Source organism: Elephantulus edwardii, unplaced genomic scaffold (genome assembly GCF_000299155.1).
Source record: "Elephantulus edwardii isolate Elephantulus edwardi_28Jun2011 unplaced genomic scaffold, EleEdw1.0 scaffold00060, whole genome shotgun sequence".
Classification (NCBI taxonomy): domain Eukaryota; kingdom Metazoa; phylum Chordata; class Mammalia; order Macroscelidea; family Macroscelididae; genus Elephantulus; species Elephantulus edwardii.
The window spans coordinates 15,497,480-15,518,513 of record NW_006399810.1 but is presented as its reverse complement, the minus strand read 5'-3'; the positions used below and the strand labels follow the sequence as shown (position 1 = coordinate 15,518,513).

The following is a 21,034-nucleotide window of genomic DNA, read 5'->3' as shown; positions in this document are numbered from 1 at the left end:
TAATGGCAGTATAGCTCAGACTTGCATTTTCTCAATAAATCTTATTTGGTTGATGCTTATCTAGGTATCCTTTAATCAAATGCATGCAGTTAGTGAACACTTGTTACATTACTTTTTATTGCAAACAACATTTGTTGGTAATCATTATGCATAATTTACATCCATAGCACTTATTCTGTCCTATAACATTTTTATTTCATAACAGTAGTAGTTTATCCATACCACTGCTGCCAGGTTTTTAAAAGAGTAGATGCTAGATAGATGTTAAATTATAACAAACTGGAGGGCAGGGGAGGGCTGGGCAGGGAGAGAAGTACAGCAATGAATGAATGGAAATCCTAAATCTCTGTAAATGTTCATGAAAATTATTTAAAAAAATCATTAAAATTTTAAAAAAAAAACAAGAAAAAAAAGAAAATGTATTTACAATGAATAAATTAGTAACTTAAAAATATATCCCAAGCAAACAAAACAATCCAAACACAAAAGAACAACAACCAGAAATCTTGGCCTAGAAATATTTAGTACATGGATAGAGAAAAATAATCTGTGGAAACTTGCATTAAATTAAGCAAAGTTTATTAATTAAGCAAGTAAATTAAGGGTTAGGGAATTTGCTGCTGTAATACCAGTATTACAATAGCAGTACAAAATAATTACAGCTTCATTTCTATGACTTAGATAGCATTATAGCTGAAAAGTACAGTGCTTTTCTTCTTTTTCATTAGCCCATTTCTTAACTTTCTCATTGTCTCTTTTCTTACTTATCCTATAACGTGAGATACTCTAGTCCCTGGAGAAGTTCATTATGCCAGGTTGGCTTAAGCTGGAGAAGAGCACTTGGTAGAAGTGCTTCCCACAAGAACTTTAGAACTTTATCCAACCCAGCCATCTCATGGCTACGTGGTGTAGTTTGTTCCTCCACTACACCATTTTCTTTAGCACAAGCTGCCCTACTCGTGGAAGTACATGTTCCCACTACTCTCTGTCCCCCCTTGGCTCCTTGGTGCTCGGTCCTCGAGATTGGCTGAAAATGACCAGACCGGGCCTGCTTTTTTTCTCCCCAGTCATTTAGGTGATAATGACTTAGACATGTGCTATACAAGGAAATCACCACCTCCTCTTCTTCACACACTGACCAGTCTAACAAGATCACTTGAGAAAAATTAATTATAAAAAGCTTTTCTTTTTTATGTAACTGCTCATTACTTCTGTTGTCCTTCGCATTGAACTAGTTCCACGTTAAAAAAATTAAATTGCCAAATTCCTCTTGAGAATGAATAAAAATCTTGTTCTTTAAAGCTTCTAAGTATTGTATTCCTTTTCACCTTGATCTGCTCTTTAGAAATGCTCCTAACCTTCTATTCCAAGTGAAATGGAAAATGCAGAAACCACTTCTTAAGATAATTTTAGCAATAAAATATTGCAAATTCTCCCTCTTCTGGTAAGTAACTGGGACTCCCCAAACTCACTACTGTCAAGTCAGTTCCAACTTAATAGTAACCCTATGGGACAGTGTATAACTATTCCGTAGAGTTTCCAAAGCTGTGATCCTTATGGAAGCAGAGAATCTGTATTTTCTCCTGAGAAGCAGCTGGTAGATTTGAACCACTGGCCTTTTCAGTCAGCAGCCCAACACTTAACACAATGCATCACCAGGACTCATGTAGGACTCTTAACTCAATGGCAACAAGTGAGTATGTCAAGATTAAACCAGAAATTGATGAGAGACAAAAACCTTAGCAATTATGACTTTTCTTCTTTAATATGTCTCAAAAAGCCAAATTTGAAATGCTATAGAAAATTTAATGGATTACCCATTGCTATAAAAACAATTAGCATCTCTTTTGTTGGTTCCATGAGGCAGCAGTCCCAAATCATCTCTTCAGTGTCATTTTGTCTTCTCTCAGTCCTCCAGCAAGTTTGGGTTGACTACCTCTGTTGTTGGTTTTGTTGGGCAGCAGTCACATGTCAGCTCTTCCGTCAATCATCCAGCAAGTATAAAACTTTTACTCTGTCTCTGTCTCAAGAGCTCTGGCCCTTTCTCTGTCTCAGAGACTCTAATCCTGTCTCTGTCTAAAGGGCTCTAGCCCTGGCTCCATCTCAAGAGAGCATGAGCATTGAGCTTCCATGGCCTTTTATAGCCTTCTAGTGGCGTATGGTTTGTGAAAACCAGGCCGGGTGCTGATTGTGGGACAGACCACCAACTACTCATATGCAAGTTCAAGTTCAAGCTGAAGTTGAGGAAAATTAAATCAAGTCCACGGGAACCAAAATTTGATCTTAAGTGTATCCCACTTGGATTTCAAAACCATCTCGGGAACAGGTTTGAGGCCTTGAGCACCAATGAGCGTAGACCAAATGAGCTCAAGAAAATCATCCATGAAGAATGCAAAACATCATTACAAAGGATGAAAAAGAAGAAAAGACCAAGATGGATGTCAGACGAGACTCTGAATATTGCATTAGAGTGCCGAGAAGCCAAAGCTAAAGGAAGAAACCAAGAAATCAAAGAGCTAAACAGAAAATTTCAAAAGGCAGCCCGGGATGACAAAGCAAGATACTATAATGAAATGTGCAGAGAGCTGGAGTCAGAAAATCAAAAGGGCCGGACTCGCTCAGCATTTCTTAAGCTGAAGGAGCTGAAAAACAAGTTCAAGCCACGGGTGGCAATACTTAAGGATACTTTGGGCAGAATATTAAATGATCCAGGAAGTATCAAGAGAAGATGGAAGGAGTACACAGAGTCACTGTATGAGAAGGAATTGGCTGACACAGAAGAATTTCATGAAATGACATATGAGCAACAGCCTATGGTGATGAAGGAGGAAGTTCAAGTTGCTCTGAAGGAATTGGCAAAAAACAAGGCCCCAGGAGTTGATGGCACACCAGTTGACATATTTCAACAGACAGACACTGCCCTGGATGTGCTCACTAAGTTGTGCCAAGAAATCTGGAGAACAGCCAGCTGGCCCACTGACTGGAAAAGATCGATATTTTTTCCCATTCCAAAAAAAGGTGACTTAACATAGTGCGGAAATTATCAAACAATATCATTAATATCATGCGAGCAAGATTCTGCTGAAAATTATCCAAAAACGATTGGGGCAATATGTCAACAGAGAACTGCCAGGTGTACAGGCTGGATTTAAAAGAGGTCGTGGTACTAGGGATATTATAGCTAATGTTAGATGAATCTTGGCAGAAAGCAAAGAATACCAAAAGAATGTCTATCTGTGCTTCATTGACTATGCAAAGGCTTTTGACTGTGTGGATCACAACAAGCTGTGGCTGACTCTGAGAAGAATGGAAATCCCAGAACATTTGATTGTGCTTATGCGAAACCTATGCTTGGACCAAGAGGCAGTCGTCAGAACAGAGCAAGAAGACACTACATGGTTCAAAATCAAGAAGGGGGTTCATCAGGGATACATTTTGTCTCCATACCTTTTCAATCTGTATGCAGAAGAGATCATCTGAGACACTGGGCTGTACGAGGTGGAATGTGGCATCAGGATTGGTGGAAGAATCATCAACAGCCTGCGTTATGCAGGTGACACAACGCTGCTTGCTGAAACTGAGGAGGACCTGAAGCACTTGCTGCAGAATATCTAGGACTGCAGCTTCCTATATGGACTGAAGCTCAACATCAAGAAAACAAAGATTCTCACCACTGGGCCAATGGGCAGCATCAGTATGGATGGTGAAGAGATTGAGCTAGTTAACAGTTTTAGTTTACTTGGCTCCACAGTCAACACTCTTGGTAACAGCAGCCAGAAAATCAAGAGAGGAATTGCATTGGGAAAGTCGGCTGTGAGGGACCTCTCAAGAGTACTGAAGAGCAACGATGTCAGGCTGGAGACTAAGGTGTGCCTGATCTGGGCTATAGTCTTCCCAGTTACGTGCTATACATCAGAGAGTTGGACAGTGAATAGGGTTGATAGAAAGAGAATTGATGCCTTTGAGCTGTGGTGCTGGAGAAGAGTGTTGAATATACCATAGACTGCTAGGAGAACAAACAGGTTTGTCCTGGAGAAGGTGAAGTCAGAATGCTCCTTGGTGTCAAGGAGTTTGAGGCTTCGTCTTACATACTTTGTGCATGTTGCAAGGAGGGACTGGTCCTTGGAGAGGGACATCATGTTTGGCAGAGTAGAGGGGCGGCGAAGGAGAGGAAGACCTTCGATGAGATGGATCGATTCTGTGACTGGAGCAGTGGGAATAAGTGCATTTGAGATGGCTAGGTTGGCACAGAATAGAACAGCATTTAGAGCTCTTGTGCATAGGGTCGCTATGAGTCAGTAGCTTCATAATACAGTAAATGCTTTATCACAAGAGAAGAGTTAATCAGTAGCTGGGAAGGACATTTTAAACAATAAATTGTTAAAGCCACAAATCATAGTCCATGTTTTGGAGGAGAAATCTTTCTCTCTTGCTCATGATTATAATTCTACAGACTTTGGTACACACAAAATGCCCAGCAAACATACATTAAATAGAGGAATATATTGGTCTTTTAGTTGGTTTGTTAAAATTTTTGTCAGAGAAATAAGGAAAATAACCTGAAAGTTTCTTTCTATTTTACAGATTGAATTCATATCTCTTTTTAAAAAATATTTCATTTTAAAGGAATTTTTAAATTAGACAAAGTAAATTAGCCAATAAACAAATAGTTGATAATACTGTAAAAGAGATAGTCTACTTACCCAAAGATATCACCATTAATTATTTAATTAAAAACAAAAGAACAACTAAGACATTCTCTAAACTTCAAAACTGCATAACTTAAACTCTCACAAGCCTTAGGGCATTTCTAGTTTTCTCACAGATGCACTAGACTTACCAGTATATGTGAAATTGGGAGATAGGTGATTGGCAATATCGTTTTACTTGATTTGTTGTTTTTTACAAAATTGTTTTCTAAATCAGATTAACATCCCTATTGTTGTTATTGTTGTTAGGTATTGTCAAGTTGAGTATGACTCATAGCGACCCTATGAACAAAAGACCGGAACCCTGTTCTATAACTATCCTCATTCCTCCAGTGTGCTCAGGGTTTTCAAGGACCTCTTATAATAGGAAGTGGATGAGCAGATATCAATTTGATACTCAGTATTCTATTTGAGGAAATACAGCAAGGATTTTTTTTTTCTCTCCAAGTAATTGGAGGCCAAAGAAGTGGAGTCTCATCTGAAGTATTGAAGTGTTGTAAATGTGTCTGTAGGGTTAAGTATGCCTTTTTTTTTTTTTAAGGACGTCAGTTTTTAAAGGATTCCTGGTCCGTGGGAAAGGCTGAGCTTTTTTTACTGCTATAGTATTTAAAGGCCTTCTGTGGCCCCATATGCAATGTGAGTCCGCTAGGGGAAAGTCATGTGAAGTTTTGCTAACTCTGATCTGATAGGGTAAAAAGCACTTTTAAAACATATCTGATATGGAAGACTTCAAATCCACCAGATGCTCCGCTGGAGAAGGAAGGAGGGGAAATCTTCTCCTGTGACAGTCAAATGCAACTTGATGGTACACAACAAGAAAAAAACCCAACATATCTGATATGTGAAATGCTTATTCTGTATAGATAAATTAGGGTGGCCTGAGATGGACTGACACTGTGACTTCAGCAGTGAGCCCTAGTGTCTCAGATGATGAGGACGGCACAGAATAGGGCAAGTCTCAGAATGGCTGTTCCTGGGGGCCCTATGAGTTGTACTTAGCACCTAAGATACATCAACAATGACGGTAAAGACTTGTGTTGCCAACTCTAAGGCAGGTAGTTCAAATCTACCAACTGCCCTGAGAGAGAAGGATGGATATTCCCCTTCTATGTGATTTATAGCCTTGAAAAATCCACTGGAAGGTCAGGTACGAGAACCAGACAGTGCTAAGCAACAAGAACATAGATAAATTAAGGATTAATTTGTTAATTTATAAAAAGGTCTTTGTGGATTTCACTCTGGCCCTCTCAGCATTTCTTAAGCTGAAGAAACGAAAGGACAAATTCAGTCCATGAGTTACATACAATGCTTAAGGATGCTGTGGGTAGAATATTGAATGATTCGAGGAGTTTTAAAAGAAGACAGAAGAAGTATGCACAATCATTGTACCAAAAAAGAAGTGGTTGACACAGAAGGATTTCAAGAAACAACGTATGATCAAGAGGCAGTGATAATAAAGGAGGAAGTTCAAGCTGCTCTGAAAGACTTGGCAAAAAAATAAAGTCCCAGGAATTGATGGAATACCAATTGACATATTTCATAGTGACCTCAGTAGCATCGTTCAGTAGATGCCCGTGTCTGTGGGTTCAATGTTATTGGTGGGAGTCATTCCATAGTTCACTGTTGCAATATGCATGGGGAATACAGGAAAAATTAAGTAACTGGTGACACATAAAGAATGTTGTTGTTGTGTACTGTAGAGTCAGAACCAACCCATAGCTTATCCTCTGGCAGGTTTTCAGAGACAGTTAATTGCATGGGATTGGATTGCCTATCCTTCTACCACAGGGCAGATGGTGGTTTTGAACTATGTGCCTTTGGGATTGCCGCACGGCTTCTTGCCACTAGGCCACCAGAGCTCCCTTACATACAGAATAGTGATATATCAAGTTGTGGTGCTGGAGAAGAGTCGTGAACATACCATGGACTGCTAAGAAAACAAATAGGTCTGTCTTGGAGAGAGTGAAACCAAGTCTCTCCTTGGAGGCTTGGATTTTGAAGCTCTGCCTCAGTTACTTTGGGCACTTGGCGAGCAGGGACCAGTCCTTGGAGAAGGACATCATACTTGGAAGGTGGAGGAACAGTGCAGGAGAGGGAGACACGGAATAAGAGGGATTGATACAGTGATTAGGGCAATAGGAGTTGGTGTGTCATAATTAGTGAGACTGGCTCAGGACAGGGAAGGGTTCAGAACTGCTGTACATAGGGTTTACTTTACATTGAAGGAGACTCAATGCACATAACAGCAACATACTGTGGCAAGTTTTAGAAGGAGTGGCACCTACTTCTTAAATAACATACCTCCAGAAACTCTATTAACTTTGATAAATGTCAATAGTTGTAGAGGGGCTTCAGGCCTTTTGTTGATAGGACTGCTATGAGTCCTGCTCAATTAGAAGGCAATCAACAACAACAACATGATACCCAACTTGATGTGCTGTTATTTGAAACCTTGTTTTTTAAAAAAAAAAAATACGGGAAATAATCAGAAACATTGGTAAATATGTCAGATAGACAGCATTAAAATTTGAAATCTTATGAGACAGGCATAAAAATAGCAAGTGCAAGTCTTAATTTCTGTGATGCTCTGGGTTTAGCTATTGTATTTTATAAATTGTGGCTCTGGTGGCCTGGCGGTAAGAAACTGCTCTGAAATCCCAAAGGTACACAGTCCAAGTCCACCAGCTGATGGATAGTCTCCTCATATGTGATTTATTGACTCTGAAAATCCACTAGAGGGTCAGCTCTGGGTTGGTTCTGACTCAACAGCACACAACAGCAACAATATCTTAAAAATTAAGTCTGTTGGTTTTCTGGATTTTTGGTTTCTTACTCCTCTAACTTTTTTGGTTTGGTTGTTTTTTTTAAATTTTTTTAAAATTTTATTTATTTTGTGTGTGTGTACTGTCAAATCAAATCTGACTGGTACAGGAGGGGATTGCCCCTCCTTCTCCAGCAGAGCATCTGGTGGATTCAAACTGCATACCTCTGGTATTGCAGTGCAGCTTCTTGCCACTGGGCCACGAGACCTCCCTACTCCTGTAATGTTTTAAGATAGAAATGGCTCACTTTCTTTGTCTTGATGTTGTCCCTTTGGGTTCTTGTGTGAAAGCTTTATGACATAGGTTCATAAAATAAAATATGGATCGCTTTGATTTTATATGAAATAGTGTTATATTGTAGACTCTTCATAGAAGAAAGAAATTCAGGAGTAGGAACCATTTGTTATACTCAGGAATGACACTTCCCAGCATGTATAGCTGTAAAACTGACTTTAATTTAAAGTCGTTTCAGTTTGTTGAACTCATGATAAAAGTGAACATGAGAAGGATCAAATTAAGACTTCTATGTTTAATTAACCTTAACATTAATGTCTTGGTACTATTAAAAAGTCACTTGTTTATTATCCTCTGCTGAAAAAAGATACTGCCTGCTGCTGTAATTACTCTTGTCAGAAATACAGGTTGACAGGTTTTTTATTGTGTTAGATTTTGAAATTCAGTACATTGTGACAGAAAAATTAGCATCCTTCTTTTACTCAGTAAAGGAAGGAGAGGTGGGGGAATAAAGATTTTTCCTTTACAAAACAGATTTTAGCTGTTTATTAGGAAAAGACTTTCAGGCAACATTAAACAGAAACTTTGGTCTTTATTATATAGAAAAACTAATGACTAATACCAGAAGAATGTCTATCTGTGTTTCATTGATTATGCAAAGGCATTTGACTGCGTGGATCATAACAAACTGTGACTGACTCTGAGAAGAATGGGAATCCCAGAACATTTAATCGTGCTAATGCAAAACCTATACTTGAACCAAGAGGCAGTCAGGGCAACACTGCATGGTCCAAAATTAGGAAGGGTGTACGTCAGGGATGTGTCCTGTCTCCATACCTTTTCAACCTGTGTGCAGAGCAGATTATCCGAGAGGCATGGCGTTAGGATTGGTGGACGATCTATCAACAATCTGCATTATGCAGATGACACAACCTTGCTCGCTGAAACTGAGGAGGACCTCATGCACTTACTGCAGAGGGTCAAGGACTGCAGGCTTCAATATGGACTGAGGCTCAATGTCAAGAAGACAAAAATTCTCACCACTGGACCAATTGGTAGCATCAGGATGGATGGCGAAGAGATTGAGAGTGTTCACAGCTTCAGTTTGCTTGGCTCCCCGGTCAATACTCTTGGCACCAGTAGCCAAGAAATCAAAAAATGTATTGCGATGGGAAAGTCTGTGGTTAGGGACCTCTCCAAAATACTCAAGAGCAACAGTGTCTCTCTGGAGACTAAGGTCTGCCTGCCTGATACAGGCCATGGTTTTTGCAATCACTTGTTATGCATCAGAGAGTTGGACAATGACTAGGGAGGATAGAAGGAGAATTGACGCCTTTGAGCTGTGGTGCTGGAGAATAGTATTGAATGTACCATAGACTGCCAAGAAAACAAATAGATTCATCGTAGAGAGGATTAAACCAGGCTGCTCCTTGGAGGCAAGGATTCTGGGGCTTCGTCTGACATACTTTGGGCATGTTGTAAGGAGAGACAGGTCTTTAGAGAGGGACATCATGCTGGGTAGAGTGGAGGGACAGCGCAGGAGGGGAAGACCCTCTATGAGGTGGATTGATTCAATGACTGGGTTACTCGGGATGGGTGTGTCAGAAGCAATGAGATTGGCACAGGATAGAGCACGGTTTAGGGCTGTTGTACATAGGGTCGCTATGAGTCGCAAACAACTCGACGGCACATAACAACCACAACAATGACTAATTTACTGCAGACTGCACATTGACTGTGGTAATGGGCTGGAGCGCAGCAGCGATTAGGAGAATGGAACAAAATAGGGCACGACCCGAATCTGTTGTTTATAGGGTTGCTATGAGTCACCGTTGACTCAGCAGCACCCAATAACAACAACAATTGATCTGGTATGAAAGCTTCTTGACAAGTTGCTGTGTAGAGTTATTAATACCAGTCTTGTTATATACAGTTGACTCATAGCTGATCCTCTAGAGGATTTTTGGAGGCAGTAAATTGCATGGGAGGAGATTGGCCATCTTTTTTCAGCTGTTCAGCCAGTGGATTCAAATTATGTGCTTTCAAGTCGGCAGTGCAATTCCTTACTACTAAGCCACTAAAGCTACCTTTTGTTGTTCTTGTTGTTATGTGTTGTCCAGTTACTTGTGACTCATAGCGACCCTGTGTGCATAGCTCTGAACCCTACTGTATCCTGAGGCAACCTCATTGTCTTTGACACACCTAACCCCTTTACCCCAGTCATTGAGTCAGTCTGTCTCATCAAGGGTCTTCCTCTGTTTGGCCGTACCTCCACCCTCCCAAGCATGATGTCCCTCCTAGCAGCATGCCCGAAGTATGTCGGACAGAGCTTCAGAATCCTTACCTCCAAGTAGCAGCCTGGTTTCACTCTCGCCAGGTTGAACCTGTTTGTTTTCCTAGCAGTCCATTGTAAATTCAATACTCTTCTGCATCACCATAGCTCAAAGGCATTATTAATTCTCCTTCTGTCATACCTAGTCATTGTCTAGCTTTCTGATGCATAACAAGTGATTGTGAAAACTATGGCCCAGAGCAGGTGCACCTTAGTCACTAGACTGAAATTATTGCTTTTCATGCACATCTTAGTCTCTAGACTGATTATCCTTGCTCTTCAGCACTCAGAGAGGTCCCTTACAGCAGACTTTCCCTGTGCAATTCATTTTTCTGTTTCCTGGCTGCTGGTACCTAGAGTGTTGATTGTTGGGCCAAACTAACTGACACTGTTAACAATCTCTTCATTATCTATCATGATGCTGCCAATAGACCCAGTGGTGAGAATCTTTGTTTTCTTGATGTTGAGCTTCAATCCATAGTTAAGGCTACAGTCCTTGACATTCTGCAGCAAATGCCTTAGGCCTTCCTCAGTTTCCACAAGATTGTGTCATCTGCATAATACAGGTTGTTGATGAGTCTTCCTCCAATCCTGATGCCACATTCCTCTTAATTAAGACCATCCTCCTGGGTGATCCGTTCTGCATATGGATTGAAAAGGTATGGAAACAGGATGCATCCCTAGCATACACTTTGCCAGACAGCTCACTGTTATTGTTGTTGTTGTTGTTGTTGTTGTGTACCATAGAGTCAGAACTGACCCATAGCTGATCCTCCAGTGAGTTTTCAGAGGCAGTTAATCACACAGGAGGAGATAGCTCAGCCTTCTCCTGTGGAGTGCCTGGTGGCCTTGAACCATGTGCCTTTGAGATTGCAGCACACCTTCTTTCCACTGGGCCACCAGAGCTCCCTAGTCAACCTTAGATTTTGTAACTCATAAGTCAACATTGATTGTTGAAAAGAAAAATGTAGGCATATTTAGAATCTGATCTAAATCTCAAATAATTCTCTAAATAAAATGAATAGTTATAATAAAGCTTCCATTAATTTGAACTCTTAATTAGCTTTTTCCTCCTCTACATTGCTTTTAGATGGAAGAAATAAGTGTTGTTATATGCTCCTTGTAAGCTCTAGGGAATTAATCAAAATCAGTTAAAACTTTCACCCCCTCTCCAATTTCTGTAGGACACTCTGATGACATAGTCCCTAGGGAGTTGTACTATTAACCCAAATATGATGCTTCTTGGGTGGTTCAAATCCACCCACAGCAGAAAAGTGAACCATTTCATCTTGTATGATTTATAGCCATTGAAAACCCACTGATCCTTTAAGCTGTGAATTGATTCTGACCCAAAAGCCATGAGTTTTGAGTCCTGTTGATATATGGTTTTCCCAGATAATGAAAATTAATAGGTAAGATTATGGACCTTGAATTATCAGTTACTTAGTATATCAATCAGCATTCTAATCTGCATGCAACAGAAGCTTCTTTTGGCAATTAAAAAAAATTTATTTACACAATGCTCTCAGAAATCACTCAGAAGGGTAGAAGAACTTGTGGCTTGAAGCCAGAGACAGTGGCCACACTGAAGCTGCAGAACTGTTATTATGCAGATATCAGCACTGGTTGGTTTGCATCAATAACACGGTCATCCCTGGACACTACACCCCACCACCGCTTCCCCAAGGTGTTCCTGTTGTTGAAGGTACCTCTGCCACTAACAGAAAGCTCTGTTGTTTTGTTTTTGGGGGAGGGGTGTGTGTGATGTGTGAGAAGAACTGGTTGGCAGAGGTGTGGTTACCTATCTCCATGTCTTTTCAAGTCAGGGAAGGCTAGGAGGGTGGTATATGGCATTTTCACTTGTTAGAAAAGTATAGCAACTCTGTGTCTCCCCAAGACTCAAATAGTGAGGTAGACCCTCAGATACAGAAAACTAATTGAGATGATTGCTGCCAAATTGAAATGGCAGATCGCTCCTTCATCTCATCCTTTGACTGTCAAGTATCAGCACTTAATTTTTGTCCTAAAGTTCATCCCACAGATGAACCAGACAATCAAACACTGTATCTACCCTTTGTACTAAAGAGAAATAACGTGAAGTATAAGAAGGTCCTGGAGCTAGTTTTGGGTCCAACTAGTTTTAGTTCTTGGTCATGTCTGTTCCTCTAGTTCTATCACATGGGTCCATTAAAATATGTTGTTTAACCTATTGTAAAATTGTAAATATTACTACCACCAACACACCAATCATAAAATTGGGGGAGAAAAATAGGAAAAAGAAGAGGAATATTCAGTTGTTCACTTAGAAACCTTATGCTCTCCAGACTGTTCCACGCAGTGGTGATTACTGCCGTGAGCAAGTGGTCGTGTTGGGCTGCCAGTTACTAAGTATGTCTTTCCATCTATGCTGTCAGCAACTTTGGAAATAACCACATCATGAGCTTAGTGTTGTAGTAGCATATCGTAAGATGGCCAACTGATGATGTAATTCTTCAAGTTCAACAACCAAATGTTCACTTTAGTTTTGTTTCTCTTATCCTTGTAACAGAGAGTGATTTTTTTTTTAATCACAAAGGAAGTCTTGGGTTTTTGGTCATGCATTTTACTAAAAACACAGGTATCTAGGGCAGTGGGGAATTTTTAAAAAGTATAATTATTTGTCCTTGTCTTTTACTCAGTTCAGCACCACATTCCATCCCATTCTTTGTGTATTTTCAAACTGTTCTAGGTCAGAACATTTCCTACACTAAAATATTTAAAGGACATTTTCATCTGTCAAGGATCGACAAACTTTTTCATAAAGAAGAGAGTAAATTTTTTTCTACTTCTTATCTGTTTGATCTTTTTCAAAATGACTTAATGTTGCTGGTATCACTAAAAAAAAAAAACCAAACAAAAACAACAACCAAAAAACCCAGAAACAGACCATATGTGAATACATGGATGTGCTGTGTTCTTATTAAACTTTCATCAAATCAAACCAAATATAAACCCACTGTTCTCTGGTCAATTCTTACTTCTGCCAACCCTCCATTGATGTTCAGGGCCATAATTATTAGGGAGCAGATTACCTCATCTTGCTCCTGCAGAGGGGCTGGTGGTTTAGAACCACTAATCTTTCAGCAGCCCAACAAGTAACACATTACATCTTTAAGGCAAGCTGGTGATGTTTTGCTCATTTCGTAGAAAAATGCTTTATTAACCAGTTTGCCAGTACAGGGCATGAACTTTCAGAGACTAATCCAGGAAACAAACTAGGTTTTGATTATCTTTGTCCCCTTCAAAGATAGATAATTACTGATCCCCTATTTCCTGTCCAGTCTATTACCTGCATTCACTTCTAATGTCAGTTTCTAAATCAGTGAAGGTGCTTGCTTAACAGCAACCTCAGAAACATACTGTTTTTTATTATTAACAAAAAGAAATTTATTAAAAATCATTATGAATTTGACATTTTTATTAGGATATTGAGTCACAGAAACTATTTTTCTAACCCTAACAGTGAGAACAAATTTGTTGTTATGGGGCCTAAGCACCATCAAGGTCATTTGGCATAAAAGCCCTGAAAGACAGTGTTCTGTAGAAGCTCATGGTTAGACAGTGTTCTGTAAAAACTCCATGGTTAGACAGTGTTCTGTAGAAGCTCATAGTTAGACAGTGTTCTGTAGAAGCTCATGGTTAGACAGCGTTCTGTAGAAGCTCCATGGTAAGACAGTGTTCTGTATAAACTCCATGGTAAGACAGTGTTCTATAGAAGTTCATGGTAAGACAGTGTTCTGTAGAAGCTCCTTGGTAAGAGAGTGTTCTGTATAAACTCCATGGTAAGACAGTGTTCTGTAGAAGCTCATGGTAAGACAGTGTTCTGTAGAAGCTCCATGGTAAGTAGCAATGGGGGTCATTAAAGCTTGTGAGTATACACGGCAGTGTATGGTGCAATCATTGAGCTCTCTTTGTCTAGGACACAAAAGAGAAGGGTACCAAAGACACATGGAAGCAGTTTGTTCAAAAATGTCACAAAGCTCCACTTCCATGACCCTAAGGCTAGAGGTTGATAGTGCCCATTTGTCCCCCATTGACCACTCTAAAATGGACCACAATAGGGAGTCCTGGATAGAGTGGGAGGTATAAGTTCTTTGCAAGGCCCAGAGAAATGAAGAAAGCATAGATGTGAAAATTACTGTTCCTTTTTATTCCACTGTTGTTTCCTTAAGTAGCTCTGGTGGGAGTCTGTAAGGAGTTTCCCTGCAGACTCAAAGACTGTGCATTTCTGGGGATTGGACTCTACCAGCTGCTCCTAGGGACAAAGATTGGTAATTGCTTTGTGTGTAATAAAGAGCTTCAGAAACTCAAAGAGCGGACAGCTGTGAGTCAGTTCTGAATTGTGCTCATACAGAATGGGGGCATAAGATTAGGTAGTAGTCACTTGGAAATAACAAGGGGATACTGCACACTTTAAAACCAGGAAGAGTATGCTTCATGATTGTATCCTTGCACTAAGTCTGTTTGCTAAGCTGTGAGTAATTTCTGACTTGACTGCAGTGAGTAGGTGTATAAAATAATCTGGTTCTCCAGTAAATGCTGAAAGGGTACCAAGAACTGAGAGAAGAACAGAAAATCTAGGTGTAGTCTCTCTGAAGCAGTCCTGGATTACCAGGTGCCTTACAGAGAGTGGAGCAGGAGAGCTGAATCAAAATTCTCTGAGGCCATTTGTGCAGTGTTTGCTTTGAAAAGAATTAGTGGTGATCAGAAAGGTGGCATGATCCTGCAGAGTGAAGAGAATGCACCAGCTAACCAAAAAGATGGTAAGTTGGACTCTAATACAGAACGAGTCACCCACAGTGGGAAAAGCTGGTGTGTAAAGTATAAAGACTTCTGTTGCTTTATCATAGTCCTGATCCTGGACACAAGGCATATAATTCCAACATGGAATTGAATCTAAAAATCTGAAATAAGATCTAAACCAAGACCAACAAGAGAGTAGATTGGTCCAGGCTCCAAATTAGTGACCTGACAGGAGAAAGAAGGTGTGTTATTTCCTTTAGTCTCATGGCATAGTCTGTAGCACATTGCACTGCCTAACCTCAGGCCTGCAAATACCCAGTGGTTCAAATCCATCTGCATTTCTGTGGAGATTGGCTGTTGTCTCCACTGTGATTTATAAACGTGGAAACTCCATGGACGGTCCTTAGGATTAGGACCAACTCAACCACGTGGTTCAAGGTGGTGAACCTCACATTTTAGTTGGAATATTGTTCTTTTAAAGCATTTTTTTTGCTATACAACCAAAAATTAAAAGACGTATAAAAAGCATAAAATATGACATGTAGTACAAGCAAATTACCAATTGCAGCAATCAATAGAAAAGATATGCTGGGATTATCAGACAGAGGCTTGACAGTAACTGTAATTAATTTCTTTTTTAAAAAAATTTGCACTGGTTTGACAGTAAAGGCCATATAGAATGTATTTCACACTATCCTTCATTTACATTGTGTTTCATACAATCATTCTCACTCATTGTTTTATAAAATCAATCCCATTAAACCATCCTGTCTTTCCAGTTTACTGCTGAATCTTTTCCGTTTCGTTTGCCACCCCTTCCCTCCACCCACCAAATTGTGCAATTTCTGCCTTGCCCACCATTAACCCACTGTTCCCACTCCTTCCCACTAGGTTCCTCCTACATTTACTAGTTATCCTTCTGTTTTTACAGTAATGGTTCTATGCAGTATTCATCCTTATGAGACTGAGTCAGTTCACTCAGCATAATGCCCTCCAATAACTTCCAAGTTATGTAGTGATTGATATTTTTTAAATCATTGCTACTGAATGCTCTGTAGTATTCCATCATGTGAATGAATGTACCACAGTTTCTTAATCCATTTGTTTGTGGTTGGACATTTGGGCTGTTTCTCTGTTCTTGTGATTATGAGTAATGCTACTATGAGCATTGGAGTACAAATCTCTTGTTTGTGTCTCAGTTCTAATTTCCTTGGGGTATATTCCAAGAGGTGGAATAGCTGGATCATACAGAAATTCTGTGTTCAGTTACACACACACACACACACACACACATACATATATATATATCCACCCACCATGGACAGCTCCTGTCAGTGCTCTCAGCCCCTGAGTAGTGGTGCTGGGCAGTGGTGTGTGGCTGCCATTTACTTTGGCATGGGCACACGAAGAAATAACCCACAAAAAAAGGCCTTCCATAAGCCCCTTACCATGCTCCCTGTTCAGCTTTTTTAAGAAATACCAATTGCCTTCCAGAGTGATTGCACCTCTTTACAATCCCACCAACAGAGTATGGGAGTTTCTATCTCTTCACATCCTCTCCAACATTTATTGCTTACTGTCCTGTTACACTTTTGCGACTAATACTGGGGTGAGATGGTATCTCATTGTGATTTTGATTTCTAGCTCTCTGTCAGTTATTTTGAGCATTTCTTTTTATGTCTGTGGACCATTCGAATGTCTCTCTTTGAAAAGTTTTTCCATATCTTTAGCCCATTTTGTAATTGTGTTATCAGTCTTTTTCTTATAGAGGCCCTGTGGGATTCTGTAAACTTTTAAAATGAGACCATGTCTGAAATGGTATTGCCAAATACTTTTTGCCAATCAGTAGGTTTTCTTGTCACTCTATTAGAAAAAGGTTTTGATGCGCACGGGTATTTATGTGATTGATTTCTTAAGAGATACACTTTAAAGGTAGAAAAAACATGCATGAAGACAAGAAGGATAACAACAGAAAGATGCATACTATAAAAAGTGTCAAATGAAAAACTAGAGCATTATCTTAAGATTCAAAAGGAGTCCCCTTTTGTTTAATAGCACGTTGGCTCCAGAAAGATAAAAGACCAGCTTGAAATTTTATTAAACTAAATTATTCAAACTAAAAAACAAACCTTTTAAAATGAGAATGTATGTGTTTGCAGGAGAATGTTAAGTAGTCTGCTGTGTATGTAATAGAAGAAGGATTAAGAGGGAGAATGAAGCAGCACAATGTGAAGACGTCATAGTCAAGACTGATGAAACATTCCAACAATGAATTCAAGAATTTCAGTGAACTCCAAGTAAATTAAATACAAAGAAATATCTCACCTGTTCACATCAGCATCAGAATGCTAGTAGCCCAAGATAAAAAGCTACTCCTTAAGCAGTCAGAGAAATAGATACATAACTTGTGGAGGATTAATAAAGAAATGACACTGTGTGGAGTGATGAAGCCCAGAATGCAATGGAAAGATATATTCAAAGTCTTGAAAGGAATTCTTTATTTAATGAAAATATAATTAAAAAATAAGGTATAAAAAGTCATTTATAAATAAATAAAGCTGAGAGAATTCATCATCAGGAAATATGTACTACAAGAAATCCTAAGAACTTCCTCAGGATGAAAATAAGTGATAACAGAATGAAGCCTCAAATTGTAGGAAGAAATAAAGAATTCATTCTCTCTCTCTCCCTCCCCCTCCCTCTCTCTTCCCCTTCCTCTCTCTCTCTCTCTCTCCCCCCCCCTTTCCCTCTCTTTCCCCCTCTCACTTGAGTTGGAATCGACTCACAGCTGACTCTAATGTGTTTCCAGAAGCTGTAAATCTCATGAGAGGTTGCCACAGGAGATTTCTCCCAGGAGCTGCTGCTATATTTGAATTGTCAGAGAGATGTGGCCTTTGGACTAGCAGTGCAGCTTCCTACAAACTATGCACCAGAGAGCCCCAAAAATACTTCATTGTCCTGGACCGTTGAGTCAGAGCTGACTCATAGTTGCCCCTCCAGCATGTTTTCAGAGGCTGTAAATCAGAGGGGAGCTGAGTGCTCATCTTTCTCTGGTGGAGCAGCTTGTAGGTTTGAACCACCTGTCTTTGGTTTGACAGCACAACTCTTTGCCAGTAGTGCCCTAGAGCTCACATAAAAAAATAGTGTAAAGTGTAACTATTTTTAGACCTACATCACTATGAGTCATAATCAACTTGATGGCACATAATGACCACCTATAACAAATGCATAGATTTTCCTTAAAGTTCTTTTAAAACTGATAATAAAAACTGAAGCATTGATAATGTACACAAACGTAGACAGGGCTCTGGTAGCTCTGGATAGAGAGTTGGTCTGTGTGTGGGCGGTCCTCTGTCACAGACAGTAACTGTGAGCCAGAATCAACAACACTGAGTTTGGTTTCATTTAAAAGCTGTTCACAAATAAAGACACTTTAAATATAAACAGTAACAGGTAAAAAGTAAACTAACAGGGAAATATATACCCTACAAACTCCATTTAATATAAAGAAAAACAGTCACCGAAAGAGAGGATAGAAAAAAGTCTAGGGAGAAAATGTGCAAAAATAATAGCCAAAAATTTTATAATGGAAACTACAAGCTCACAGAACTAAAAACTCAGAAAACTCTAAGTATAACATGACAAAAACCGGAGGGGGAGTTGGAAACACGCTCCAAACGTAAACTCATTACATTGCATTGGAGCTGGTTTGTAGTTCATCACTGGTTTTCAGGAGGCTGTAAGTCACATGAGAGATGTCGTGACTCTCTCTTTGGAACAGCTGGCAGGTTCAGAGCACCCCTCTTTGTCATCCCCCTGCCCATGAGGCCACAGGAGCCCCCTACTCAGAAGAAACTTACTCCAAAGCAAATCTGAATCAGTTTGTTCAAGACCAGTGATAAAGAGAAAAAGCTTAAACCAGAGAGAAAACCCAGATGTCTCACAGAGTTCAAAGTCTTGTCAGAAACGAGGTGAGAGGCAATGGAGAACATGTTTAAAATATTAAAAAGGGGGAAATTGTCAACCAAGAATTTCCTACTCAGTGCAAACAACTTTTAAGAACAAAGCTCACACCACTGTTGTTCTCTCTAGTTATCTGCCACTAAAAGGAGGGAATGAAAACAGACTGATAAGGAAACAATGTGCAGGACTCAAAGTCCTTGTGAGCCACAGTCTCCTCTCCTCTCAGACCAGAGGAACTAGATGGTATCTGATGGGAATGACTGACAGTTCTGATCAGAGACACAATGCAGTGGGACCAAAATGCAAAACATACTCAAATTCATGTGTCCACACTTTCTGAGTCCGGAATCCCCAAAACAATTGGCGTGATCTTTAAGTTTTTAACTGCATCTGTTCCCAGAGGTTTCTTGCTAAATAATAAAAAACTCAAACTCACAGCCATCAAGTTGGAACCTACTCACAGCTGACTTTCCAGTAGATTTTCGGCCCATCTTTTCCCATGGAGCAACTGGTAGATTCTAGACCACCACGTCTTGGCACGTAAATTACCAGGGGTCACTCATCTGGACTATGCTCTTATTTCTTTCTTTCTTTCTTTTTTTTTTTTAAATAACGCCTTGTGTAAGACCAAACAACATTTATCCTAAGCTAAAGATGAGACGGTAAGAACTGAGATGAAAAGGGAGCAAAGAAATTGGATTAATGAAGCTATAACTAGTGGAAGGAACCAAGAATGGTGACACATTGTAAAAAATAGAACCCATTATCATTGAGCAAGTTATAGGAACTGCTGAGGGGAACCTGATTTGCTGTGAAACTCCCATGGTAAACACAGTGAAATATTATTATTATTATTATTATTATTATTATTATTATTATGTGCCATCGAGTCGCTTGCAACTCATAGCGACCCTATGTACAACAGCCCTAAACTCTGCTCTGTCCTGTGCCAATCGCACTGTCTCTGATACTCTCATCCCAATTATCCCAGTCACTGAATCCATCCACCTCATAGAGGGCCTTCCCCTCCTGTGCTGTCCCTCCACCCTACCAAGCATGATGTCCCTCTCCAAGGACTGGTCCCTCCTTACAACATGTCCAAAGTATGTTAGACAGAGCCTCAGTATCCTTGCCTCCAAGGAGCCGCCCAGTTTGACCCTTTCCAGGACGAATCTGTTTGTTTTCCTAGCAGTCCATGGTACCCTCAATACGCTTCTCCAGCACCAAAGCTCAAAGGCATAAATTCTCCTTTTATCTTCCTTAGTCATTGTTCAACTCTTTGACATATAACAAGTAATTACAAAGACCATGGCCTGTATGAGACGCACCTTAGTCTCCAGAGAGACACCATTGCTCTTCAGTACTTTGGAGAGGTCCCTAACAGCAGACTTTCCCATGGCAATACGTCTTTTAATTTCCTGGCTACTGGTGCCAAGAGTGTTGACTGTGGAGCCGAGCAAACTGAAGCTGTGAACAATCTCAGTCTCTTCATCATCCATCCTGATGCTGCCAAGTGACCAGTGGTGAGAATCTTTGTCTTCTTGACATTGAGCCTCAATCCATATTGGAGGCTGCAGTCCTTGACCCTCTGCAGCAAGCGCTTCAGGTTCTCCTCAGTTTCAGCAAGCAGGGTTGTGCCATCTGCATATCGCTGATTATTGATAGATCTTCCACCAGTCTTGACCCCACATTTCTCCTCACAGAGCCCTGACTCCCGGATGATCTTTTCTGCATACAGGTTGAAAATGTATGGAGAAAGGACACATCCCTGGCATACACCCTTCCCAATTTTGAACCATGCAGTATTTCTTTGTTCTGATGACTGCCTCTTGGTCCAAGTATAGCTTTCTCATTAGCACAATCAAGTGTTCTGAGATTCCCATTCTTCTCAGAGTCATTCATAGTTTGTTATGATCCACACAGTCAAACACCTTTGCATAGTCAATGAAACACAGATATACATTCTTCTGGTATTCCCTGCTTTCAGCCGAGATCCATCTAGCATTAGCTACAATATCCCTAGTACCATGACCCCTTCTAAACCCAGCCTGGACTCCTGGAAGTTCCCTGCTGATGTGTTGTTCCAGTTGTTTTTGGATAATCTTCAGTAGAATCTTGCTTGCATGTGAAATCAATGAGATGGTTCTATAGTTTCCACACTCTGTTGAGTCATCCTTCTCTGGAATAGGAAA

General features: G+C 40.1%; 1 protein-coding gene across 1 annotated transcript in view; it reads left to right on the top strand.

Moving 5' to 3' along the window:
• Positions 1–21,034, top strand: part of DIP2C (DIP2 disco-interacting protein 2 homolog C (Drosophila)) — a 693,228-nt gene that overhangs the window by 578,476 nt on the left and 93,718 nt on the right. The window lies entirely within an intron of this gene.